We start from the raw sequence: 12287 nt of genomic DNA, 5'->3' as shown, positions 1-12287 counted from the left end.
TGGATTAAAAGGTCTAAAGTTGCCGTCTATTAAAGTTAAAGATTGATTTTGGTGATATAGTTATTGGATTGTGTTGATTTTGAAGCTTCGAAGTGGTTTTGGGATCAAACCACGTGTTGGGTAAGTTGTTTGGAGACATTTGGTTTAAGTTGGGATTGGAACTATATTCTAAATGATGGAATTAATTTTGATTGTTGGTATAGGGTTTGATTCAAGAATTGAAGGATTTTGAAGTGTTGTTCACCAAATTTGAGATTAATTTCGAGACAATTTAGGTAACTAAATGGACCTTGGTACTGTAAATATTTGGTCTTAATGGATGATGTAAATTAGTTGATTGAGAATTTTGGCCTTATTTTGGAAATTCTAATTTTTGGTTTATCACTTAGGACTTGTTCGTGATCTTTTGGGCAAATAAAAGTTAAGGTTGTTTGAGCTCGTATTAACTAAAACTTGTGGTAAGTGACTTTCTACTGGTTCGTCTTCGAATTAGTCGTCCCTACTACTTGGACTGTTTATTTAAGACTACTTGGACTATTTCTTGAAATTGCTAAGACATATTTGACTGATTATTCTAGACTGCTTGGACTACAAAATAATGAATGATTGAACTGCATGATTTAATGGCATTGACTGATTGGATCAAACTGTTTTGGACCATGATGAATGTACTATTGACTAAGATATACTAAAAATTTTACCCCTAAGATAAACGACTATAAAATGTAACATAGAAGTTATATGAAAACTGATGCATGCTAAGTTATATGGTTCTTGTTAGCTTTTCTTATCTGGGCAGGTGTACACATCGACTTATTTATGTTCCTTCGGGTTCATGTCTATGATTGATTTGTGGACCTTCGGGTTACACATTATGAATGATTTATGTTCCTTCGAGTTCATGTCTATGACTGATTTGTGGACCTTCGGATTACACACTACGACTAATTCATGTTCCTTCAGGTTCATGTCTATGACTAATTTGTGGACCTCTGGATTACACATTATGACTGATTCATGTTTCTTCGGGTTCATGTCTATGACTGATTGGTAGACCTTTGGGTTACACACTATGACTGATGCGTGCTCCTTCAGGATTACTACGACTGATATGATGGGTATACACCGATACCTAGACAAACTAGCTACCAGGTAACCTAGAGGGCCCAGTAGTGGGTCACTTACTGGATATTGTTATACTCATCCTTTATTCCTTTATATTTTTTAGGGAATGATAGGAATAGGTTGGCAAATGATAGAAGGGACTCGTGACAGAGCTATATGGGGACAAGAGAAATCGCTTCCTCTCATTCTATGTTTTTGTCATTTGAATGTTTTGAAACTAGAATTTAATGTCAGACAACAAATTTTAATGTTTTGAATGTTTTCTTTATGAATATTATTTTTAGGGGACCTCGAATAAAAACTTTATTTATTTATTATTTATTTGTTTTCTAGTTTATTTTGGAAAAACTATCCTTATCGTTTTAATAAATTTTTTTGAACAAAATATCTGGGTTTTATATGTGTATTTAGTTGTAACGACCCTTGTTAGAGTGCTCGAAAGGTTGGGTCGTTACAATAAAATCCAATGATTTTTTTTTGTTAGAATCTTAACTTTATCTTGGTGACTTTTTTGTGATCTATATTGAGATGCTCATTCAAAATTATTTTTCTTATCTCAACAAGATAGTAGGTACTTATAGAGTATATTAACATGCAGCGAAAAAAAACACAATCAATAAGTACTATAATTACACTTAATTCGAGTTTAAAACATGCATTGAAACATAATTTCTGAAGAGGGTTTCTTGAACACAATACCTTTGATGAACACTCTTCAATTCCAGTTAAATTCTACAAATTGATGCTTCAAACTTATAGTAGACCACCACATAGATCTTCTCTACTAATCTTTTGCTTGGATTGTATGGTGTAAACACTGAATTGAGCTGGTTTTTGTGAGAAAGAAGAGGGTTTGTACAGGGATGATTTATGCAGAATTTTATGGGTTTAATCAGATTGCATCAAGTCTGAATTGAAGTTCAAAACTTCAATTTATACATAAAAATCATGCAATAAACTTAACATGTCTGATGCCATGAAATTAAAGTGGCATGAGGTGTAAAATTGAGTGGATTGGATTTTCCCACTTTCAATTTCAAATTTAATTTTTATTCTTTAAATTTTGATTAATTTAATTTAATTAAAATTTGATTTTCAAAAAATCAAATTCAATTTTAGTCTTATAATTCTTAATTTCTATAAATTCAAATTTTAATTAATCAAATTTCTAATTTTGAACCATTTCAAAATTTGAATAAAATTGGATAATTAATTAAATTTAATATCAAATATTAAATATTATATTACCTCTCATCTAATATTTAAATATTTAGAACTTTCCAATTTGTTTAATTTTGATAAAATTAAACGTTTCAATTTTATCAAATACAATTAATAGGAACCCTAATTGAATTTGATCATTTCAAATTCTAAACCCTAATTTCAAATCTCATCAAATTCACTCAATTCACTAATCCAATTCACTATTCGTTAACTACCAAGACATACCACTATAGCTCGATAGTTGCACTATCCTCACTGTAGATATATTTCTGTTCATTTTAACCATAATTGATAAGTTGATCCTTCACAGGTCGTTCGTATTTACAACTAGGTCAAAATTACCGTTTTACCCCTGTAAATATATCTTGCTCCTTAAGCTTCCACTGATCCTTTATTGAACGATTGATTTATAATCCAACTTATAAATCATAATCCTCTCAATCATGAGAGGATGGGGCCCCGTTGTTCAAGACTAGATATCATCGCTTAAGAGAACAATCTATCTACTAACCCTAAGTTGGGTAGGAGTGAATTTCATCTTGCAAAGCTATGTCTCTAGCTATCTATCCGGTCTTATCTTCAAAATGGGAGGCTTATTGATCAGTGTTGTTGGACTACTCTCACCTATGCAGATCAAAGGTTAATCCCGAATAAACAAGAGCTCATAGTTAGCTCAGGATTAAGATCGAGTTTTCCTAGGTCATTGAATTTGAAATAGTCAGTTTTAACAGTAAAGGGTTGTTATAAAGAAAAGTGAGTATCTCGAGGTCCATTCTTATGCAAACTTATTGCACAGGATGCCTCCACTCACATGTCTCCACATGAATGATTTTTGGACCACATCAATTGTATCGATATACAAAATGGGCCACATCTAATAGTGTCACCAGGATGAGGTACCCAATCTCATCCATATACTCATAGACCATTTTGGCTATACTAGAACTTGATCCTCTTTTATGTCGCCACATAAAGTTAAAGTATTCATATTATGGCCATGAATTTGTTTATTGAATTTTTAAAAAAGAATGCAATATCAACAACAACAACTTATTGAATAAAATACTCAATAATACTTTTATTGATAAATAGAATATATTAATAATATTTACGAACTATGAGTTTAAGACATTCCCAGCAATCTCCCACTTGGACTAATACTCTAGTGAGACAGACATATAAATATATAATGTTTACAATATTGAGAAATATAAAGAGAAAATATAATAAACTAGGGCATCTAAAATACCCTTGACATTCTCCCACTTGCCCTAAATTATGATGCTCATAGTCCTAGTCCGATCAAGTGACCCTCAAACACTTTAGCCGATAAAACCTTCGTAAAAAGATCAGCAAGGTTGACTTTTGAGGCTATCTTCGTGACTATCACGTCTCCTCGGTATACGATCTCTCTAATGAGATGGTATTTTCTTTCAATGTGTTTTCCACATTTGTGACTCATTAATTTCTTGGAATTTGCAACTGCACCGCTGTTGTCACAATACAAAGTAATAGGCAGGTGCATATTTGGAACTACTTCCAAATCTATTAGGAACTTGTGCAGCCATGCTGCTTCACATGCAGCTACATATTCTGCTTCCATCATGGAGTCAGCTATACAACTTTGTTTAATGCTTCTCCATACTATAGCTCCTTCATTAAGAGTGAAAACTGATCCTGGAGTAAATTTCCTATAATTTACGTCAGTCTGAAAATCAGAATTAGTGTATCCTGTAAGAATCAAATACTTCGGCCCATACACAAGCATATAGTCACTCGTTCTCTGGAGATACTTGAGGATGTTTTTAATAGCAGTCCAATGACTATGTCCAAGGTTAGATTGGAACCTGCTGACAATTCCAACTGCAAAGTATATGTCGGGACGTGTACACAACATAGCATACATCAGATTCCCAACTGTCAATGTATATGGAATTCTTTGCATTTCCTCAACTTCTTAAGGTGTCTTAGGTCACTGTTCCTTTGACAAATGAATTCCATCAAAATTATTTTCCAAGGTACCTTCTAATCCTTTGTATCAAGAAAACCATCTTCAAGCTTAAGAACCATACCAAGAACACATAAATTATGGTCATAATGGCCTTGTTTTCTATCAAGAGGAGAATTGTGGTCGACATTTTCAAGAAAGAGCAAGAAATCCACCAAGACCTTTCATCCAAAGAAATCAACTGGGTATGAACAATTATAATCCAGTTTTTGAACAACATCATCCTTCTCATAGACCTTTTCTTCAAAATGTGGTTGGGTTTGATTTTGGAACATCAAAGGAAAAAGAAATTGGTTGGCAAAGTTTTTCTCGATTTTCATATGAAAATCATGAGCAACAACACCGATTCAAAAATTGCAAAGAATGGGTTCAAGAATTGCTTCAAGATCAAGTGGGCATTCAACCTCCAAGAACATGATATGTTCCTTCAAGAACATCAAGACAACCCACATGGAGTCCAAAATCGAGTGGTCATACTGCAAGAACATCAAGATGGGAGTAAAAATCTTAATGTTTATCTTAATTTTTTACATCTTTATTTGACTATGCTCCCAATAGAACCGATTTTAATTGTTGTTGCCCTCCTCAATATGAGACTCTTTTCTAATGCCACTCGGGAAGAAGTATGTTATAAAATCCCAATTTTCAAAAAATCATAGTGATCATAATGTAATTCAAGCCTATGGGGAATCGAAGAGCTGAGAAGAACTTTGGTGGATATGACTTATGTTGGAAGAACTTTCTTTTTGTACAATCAATGAAGGCTATTGATTCATTTGTTGGATTTTATGTCCTAAATCTCATAGTTTGTAAATTGATAAACATATTCTGTTTTGTTTTTCGATAAAATTGTTATTGAAATTGTAATCTTGAATCCAATAAACTAAGGTCATGAGGCTATTTAATGTAGACTTGAACTTTATATGATGACATAAAACATGGATCAAGTTCGAGTATGTAGCCTAAAATGATCTATAGTATAGGGAAAAGGTTGGGCATCTTGTTCTGGGGACACTATGGATGTGGCCCACTTTGTAGTTAGTACAAACGATGTGATCCTGAATCATTCATATAGAGATATGGAGGCATCATATGGAATGAGTTTGTATAAGACTGAACCACGACTTAGTCACTTGTACTTTATAATACCGTTTACTGTATAAAACTGACTAATTCAAATTTGATGACCTAGGTAACTCGATCTCAATCCTGAGCTAACTATGAACTCCTGTTTATTCGGGATTATCCTTAGATCTGCATGGGTAAGAGCAGCTCAATAGCGTTGGCTCAATAATCCTCCCATTTCAGGGATAAGACCAGATAAATAGCTAGGGACATAGGGTGCAAGACATACTTCACTCTTACCCGTCTCTAGTGGTAGTAGATAGGTTGTTTCCTTAAGTGCTGACTTTGGAATAAGAACAAGAGGCCCCACCCTCTTACTAGGCTGAGAGGAACTGGATTTGATGGTTGGACCACAAATCAATTGTTCTTTAGAGGTTCAGTGGGATTGAAGGAACAAGAAGTGTTCTCAGGAGTAAAATGGTATTTTGACCCAGCCAAGACCACGAACAACATGTGAAAGATTGACTTACTGGTTATGGTTATATCAGATGGATAGAAACATATCTATAGTGAGAAGAGTGCAACTACGGGACTTTAGTGGAATGACCCGTTAATTAATAAATGTTGATTAATTAGGTTAAAGAGTTTTACCGGTTAATCTCGGATTGTTGGAGCCTATGATTTGTAGGTTCATTAAGTCCCCCTGCTAGCTCATATGGATTAAAATTAGAACAGTATGTTGGATTAATTCGAATTGTTCGAATTAGGAAAAGGGATTAAAACCGACAAGTATATGCGATATCGCTATCGGTTTTTTGTATAGCACTCTATATTCAAATGTAATTTGAATTTCGAAAATATGAATGCGGATTCATGTTCGAGAGGTCAAAATCAGTCAAAATGGTCAAAACTATAAAAAGTCAAAGGGTTGACTTTTTCGCTAAAAGTCAAAGTTTGACTTTGACCAAATAGAAAAAGACCATTTTGCCCTTAACTAAGAGTTAGTGGAATTATCCAACATTTGTTGGATAATTCCACTAACTTAAGTGGACTATGTGTAAACATTATAGAATGACACATAACCCACTTTGGTTTAGTGTTTTATGAGAATTTAGGTCAACTCTAGTGGTGGTCCGGAAGAGTTCGGGTCAAGATTTAGCGAGAAAAAGCGTTTTTCCGGAGCTACAAAGGTTGTATTATATCCCTTTTAATTTACTTTTTTTCCTATATTTGCATGCTATTTTCCTTTTAATTAGAAGCAATTAGAGTGTAATTAGATCCTTATTCTACTGCGTATGTCTCGTGTTCCATCATCACTAAGGAATGAGTTTTTTTTTTTTGCTTAAATATATTGACTTGGTCAACGGGTATGCCTGCAACGCTTGGAATCTTGATGAACTTGATGAAAATTTTATGTTTTGGACTTTTTTTCATAATATTTTTCTTCAAGTTGTAGGAAGTTGGTTTGACCATACTTCATTGTATAAGATGTAGAAGGTAATTAGATAAAAGTATAGGTTAATTCCCTTTTTATCCTCCATTTGTATTCAAACTCTATAAATAGGAGTCTTCCCTCTCATATATGGATAACAATTTAATAATACTTCTACTTTCAAGATTTCTCTAAGAAGTAGTATACATAAAAAAGGACTGACATTCTTGCAAAAAGACTTCTTGGATCTTCGTCAGGTGATGCTAGTGTAACTTCATTAAAACCAAAAGATTGCATTGATGACGAATTAGATAAATGCTTGGAAATTTTAAATAACATGGAGAATATTGATGATGAAACTTATACCAAAGTATTGAAGCGTTTGATTGAGGAAAAATCTTGGAAATAGTGGCAGAGGCAGAAATTCTATATGGGGGACACTATATGCAAAAAATATCTATAAATGAATGTAAAAAAGTATTCATAACTTCATAAATGAACTAATTTAGTACATTAAAATTTTTCTCTACGAGTTTTCATGATTTAAAATCGATCCATGATAATTTTAGTATCTAACTTATCAAATAAATCATTTTCAATATAGGCTATAGGACAATCATTCATCTATTGATATTCTATTCGCAATCGAGTCTTTACAATATGCATAGCAGAAAATGTTCTCTATACAGTAGCTGTGGCAATAGGTAATATCATTGTCAAGGTGAGTAATCTGTAAACTAATGGATAGACCTTATCTTTATTCGTCAGGACCATTTTTACTGAAAGATCACATATGCCTTTTAGCTCAATAAACTCAATATGTATATCAATAATGTAATTTTGAAGTTGATCCTCAAGCATAGAGAGTTCAGTAGATGAAAAGTCTCTTGGGTAAAATTGAGTAAGTTGACTAAGTTTTTTTTTTATCAAAAGAAACAAATAAATTACTCGGATTTAGACATACCACACAGAGAAGCAATTCAATATTTATTTCAGTAAAACAATTATTCAACTCTTGAAGTTGCATATCAATGACGACATATAAATTTTCAACACGATAATGATGTAAATTTGTAACTGGTTGAGATTTTCGCCTTTGTCTTCCTCGAATTAGAAATAGGTCATTTATTTTGCTTGAGAAAAGTCATTTGTAATTCCCAAGATAATTTTGGTAAAATGTATATGAAAAACAAAGTCAAAAGATAGAATTGAACTTATTAGAGTCTTTGCTTCATATTTTTGTTCTAAATTTGATCCACTTTGCACAATTATCTCAAGTACATCAACTATTGAAGAGAACATCGTAATAAAACTCATTAAAGTAATGTAATTCCCATTGAGTATCTCCTAAACGTTTAATCATTGTCTCCTAATTCAATCCTCGACCACTTAATATTTCACCATTATTTAAAGCTTAAAAAGTTTCCATTCTATGTTTCTCTTGTAGAATATCTCGACATTTTGCTGACGCCTCAATTACATTCATGACATTTGTAACAATAAAAAACAGACTAGCAATTTTTACATGATTTTTAGTAGTAGCTATAAAAGCTAATTGAAGTTGATGAGAAAAACAATGAATGTAAAAAGCTCATTCATTTTCTTTTAAAATAAGTGCTTTCAATCCATTGAACTGACCATGCATATTACTTGCTCCATCATATTCTTGTCCTCGTAAACTAGCGGTGCTTAACCCATGTTGAGAAAAACAATCATCTATGGCTTTATTAAGTGAGAGAACTTGTATCATTGACATGTATGATTCTAACAAATCGTTCAATCATATGACCTTTATCCACATCCAATACAATTGACATCTACTCCTTTGAAGATATATCTTTTGATTCGTTTATAAAGATAGAAAATTGTTTGTCACTCATATCTTTTATAACCATATTAACAACTTCTACTGCAATGAAATGCACAATATCTTTTTTAATATTGAGTGAAGTCAATTTCAAATTATCTGAGGAATTTTTCAAAGTTACAACTTCAATATCCTTATTATGGTTGCATGATAACGAGCAGAAATGCACGTTATCATAGTGCTAAGTTCTTAAACAATGTTGGATTGTGTTGATAAAATATGATAAATTGCGTCCATTAAGCATCGTTTTCATAATATTGCAGTCGCATGCGTTCAACGCATTAGAGCAGTTGATTTTTGTATTTTTGTGCAGAATACGCGTTAACGCAATGCAAGAATTTCAATCATAGGAATTCATTGGTAGAGCGCAACTTCACCGCAAGGTTTTGCGTTGATCGTGCTCACAAACATTCGTCCAAGAAGAATCGCCGCAACTTGGTCAGCGCAACATGGTGGGCACATCTAGGTGAAAGGCCAATTAAGCGCGGTGGGACAGAAAGCTGATGACAGTCGAATCTAAATTAAGTTGACAACCGATAACGGTCACAAAGTATATTCAGCTTTTTTCGGTGACAATTATTCGGCGTGTTAGTCAGGAATTAAAGCTATCTCATCTATACAATCAGGAGAGAGAAGCCGCCTTTCACCATGGATGCTCTATAAATACCAAGGGCATTCTTCAGATAAGGGATTAAGTAGTTAGAGACTTCATACTTCATTTCGCATGTCTTTGTTCTTAGTTTTCTTTTCATTTTAAGGTGCACGCGAGGGAAGAAGTTGTGCTAGAAGATCGTTCCGATAAGCTTGGGAGAGTGTCGGATCAAGGACAGAGAAAGGGCTGACGCCTACGGAAGTGGGAGCATCTTTAGAACATAATAGAGATTTTAGTGTAAAAGCCTCGGTCAGCAAGAAATTGCTACCAGGCTCTGTACCTTTAACTTCCATTGTCATTTTGTACTTAACTCATTTATAAAAATGGAATTTCCTCCTCTATACTTGTTCATTCTTTGTTATTCACGCATGAGTAACTAAATCGGTTGAATGTTTTGAGAAGTATTTAGCTAGCACAACTAGAGAATCTTCATTCTTTGCAATTATCTTGTTTATGTATGCTTCATTCATTCATTAGAGATACTCGGGAGGGTAGTCTAAGGACAGGATCTAGACTTGGGAAGGTCAGGTTAGAATCTAGATTCGGAAGAGCCTGATTAGAATGCATGAACAAGAGATAGGCGCTTAGGAATGAGCACTATTTGTTATCAATGCTTGGGAAGGTCAGGTTAGAATCTAGACTTGGAAGAGCCAGATTAGAACGCATGAACAAGATATAGGCGCTTAGGAATGAGCACTATTTATTATCAATGCATCGCATGCATCCTAGAGATAGGATATGATTGTATGCGGTCACCTTGTTTTTATGCATTTTGCATCATCACATAGGACAAGAGTAGAGACTTAGAGATGAGCTCTATGGATATTTTGCATTCAACACATGCATCCTAGATTTAGGAGCATCACATTTACATTGGAAAATGACTTGCTGTGCATGGTTGTAACATGATCGCATAGTCTGACGCATTCCCAAGTAACACTAGCTAAAGATCTTCTCAACCCGTTCATCGCATACTCATTGCATCTATCAATGCAACTGTCTTTTCTCAACTCCGTCGAATTTGTTCATTTCTTTTTCATCAACGCAAACAAAAATCTAATACTTTATTTATTTATTCGGTTACTACAAAGTCCTTCATAAAAATTACCAATGCAAACTGTTTTCACAAGTCCCTATGTTCGACCTTGAACTTATCAGGAAACTCAGAGGAATTTACACTTGGATTTCGCTGGGGAAACTTGAGTGCACAACGAAATTCCATCAACGCATATCATTCATATTTTCACTGCATAAAACCAAGCATCATTGTATAACCATTGTAAAAGTTCAAGAAAATTACCTTGATTCTTCGAATCATTTGTCTCATCATGTCCACGAATACAAGTTTTTGTTGTAATAAAAATCAAATACAATCAATTGATGCACCTAATCGAGTTCGATACTCAACTTGTGCTTGGTCAGACATCCTATTTAAAAAAGTCTCATTATGTTGTTTTTGTTTCAAAAGAGCCTTACATTTACCCAAAGTTGTATTGTGTGCACTATTAGGACTACCAACATGAATATGCAATTCTTCTTTTTTCTTCCAATTAAAAAATCATTCACTAACAAAACAGTCACCTCCCCACTCTTCACTTACTTCTGGTTTGAATAGATAGCAACATAAACAACTGGCATCCTTTGAAATGCTATATTCTAGCCAATTAGAATATTCATTAAACCAAGCTGAGTTAAATCGTCTTAACTTTGTATCAAATTTCTCAAGTGAAAAAGTAAGATTTCGAGGCCGACAAGGAACTTTTAGCAAGAATGCTCTACGAACTTGATCTCAAATATTATAATAATAATCATAAATTTTGATTATTAGACCAGGATCTGCAGATAGCTCTTCTAGATTGAATTTTGTATAAGATCGGTCAGAACCTAAAACATTTTTCTTCTTTGAAGATGATGCCTCTATTGTCTCTATTGTTGTTTTTCTTTTATAATATTTCTCCAGATTAATTTTGAATTTACTCTACAAAAATATTAATAATAAGAATACTACATTCTATTATATAGATTTAAAAACATATAAACTTAAAGTCAAAGAAGATTTTAAAACTTACTTACCAAGTTCATATATCCATACGAGTGAAAACAAATAATCCTCCAACTTGAACTCTGAAATTAATTTTAAAAATCTATACGAGTTATGTGCATGTAAAAATAACATGAAAACAAACGAAAATATATAAAGAGTGATGTGAATATAAAAATTATGTAAAAAAATTAATAGCACAATAAAAATATCTCTCCATATTAAATTAGAACTAACTCTAGAAAAGTATTCACAATAAAAATATTAAAATTTATTACATAGATTTAAAAGTATAAGAACTAAATAGTCTAAGAAGATTTCAAACTTACATATCAATAATATGATATGTATAGCCTACCGAGTAACAAAAAAATTATCTTGTACAACTCTAAACTAATATATATAACGAAAATTATGTAGGAAAAGAAAAGTAAACATTACCTATTTAAGAGAACATTATTGAGAATTGAGATTAAAAATTTTCCTAAATTTTGAAGGAAATTAAAAAACTTCCACATAAAACAAAAGAATTGCACTGGTTCTTTATTTTTTTGGAGATCGATCTACTTTATATTTTAACTTCGTACATATGCCTGAATCTAGGAGATGAGGATTTATCAATTACCTTTAACTATCGAAGTTCTAACCTCGAGGTTGATGGTACAAGCACTATGCCAGTTGAACTATGCTCATGTTGGCTAGCTGAAGTTATATCATTTGTAAGGATACTAGTTTGTGTGAGGGAAGACTTAGTTTGTTATTATTTCCAAGTTAATATGTCGTGGACTTGTCATACCTTGTGTAACTAAAGATGTTTAGTTGACTAATTGGTATCTTGTTGTTGATACAATTACATTTACTTTGTGTTTGAAA

The 12287-nt window shown here is 32.9% G+C and overlaps 1 pseudogene; it reads right to left on the bottom strand.

The window, feature by feature from the left end:
• Positions 1 to 4704: 4704 nt before the first annotated feature.
• Positions 4705 to 10713, bottom strand: LOC120090556 (annotated as a pseudogene).
• Between the last annotated feature and the right edge of the window lie 1574 nt (positions 10714 to 12287).

The sequence above is a fragment of the Benincasa hispida genome, chromosome 11 (genome assembly GCF_009727055.1).
Source record: "Benincasa hispida cultivar B227 chromosome 11, ASM972705v1, whole genome shotgun sequence".
NCBI classification, from domain to species: Eukaryota; Viridiplantae; Streptophyta; class Magnoliopsida; order Cucurbitales; family Cucurbitaceae; genus Benincasa; species Benincasa hispida.
This window is presented reverse-complemented; position numbering and strand designations above follow the sequence as displayed.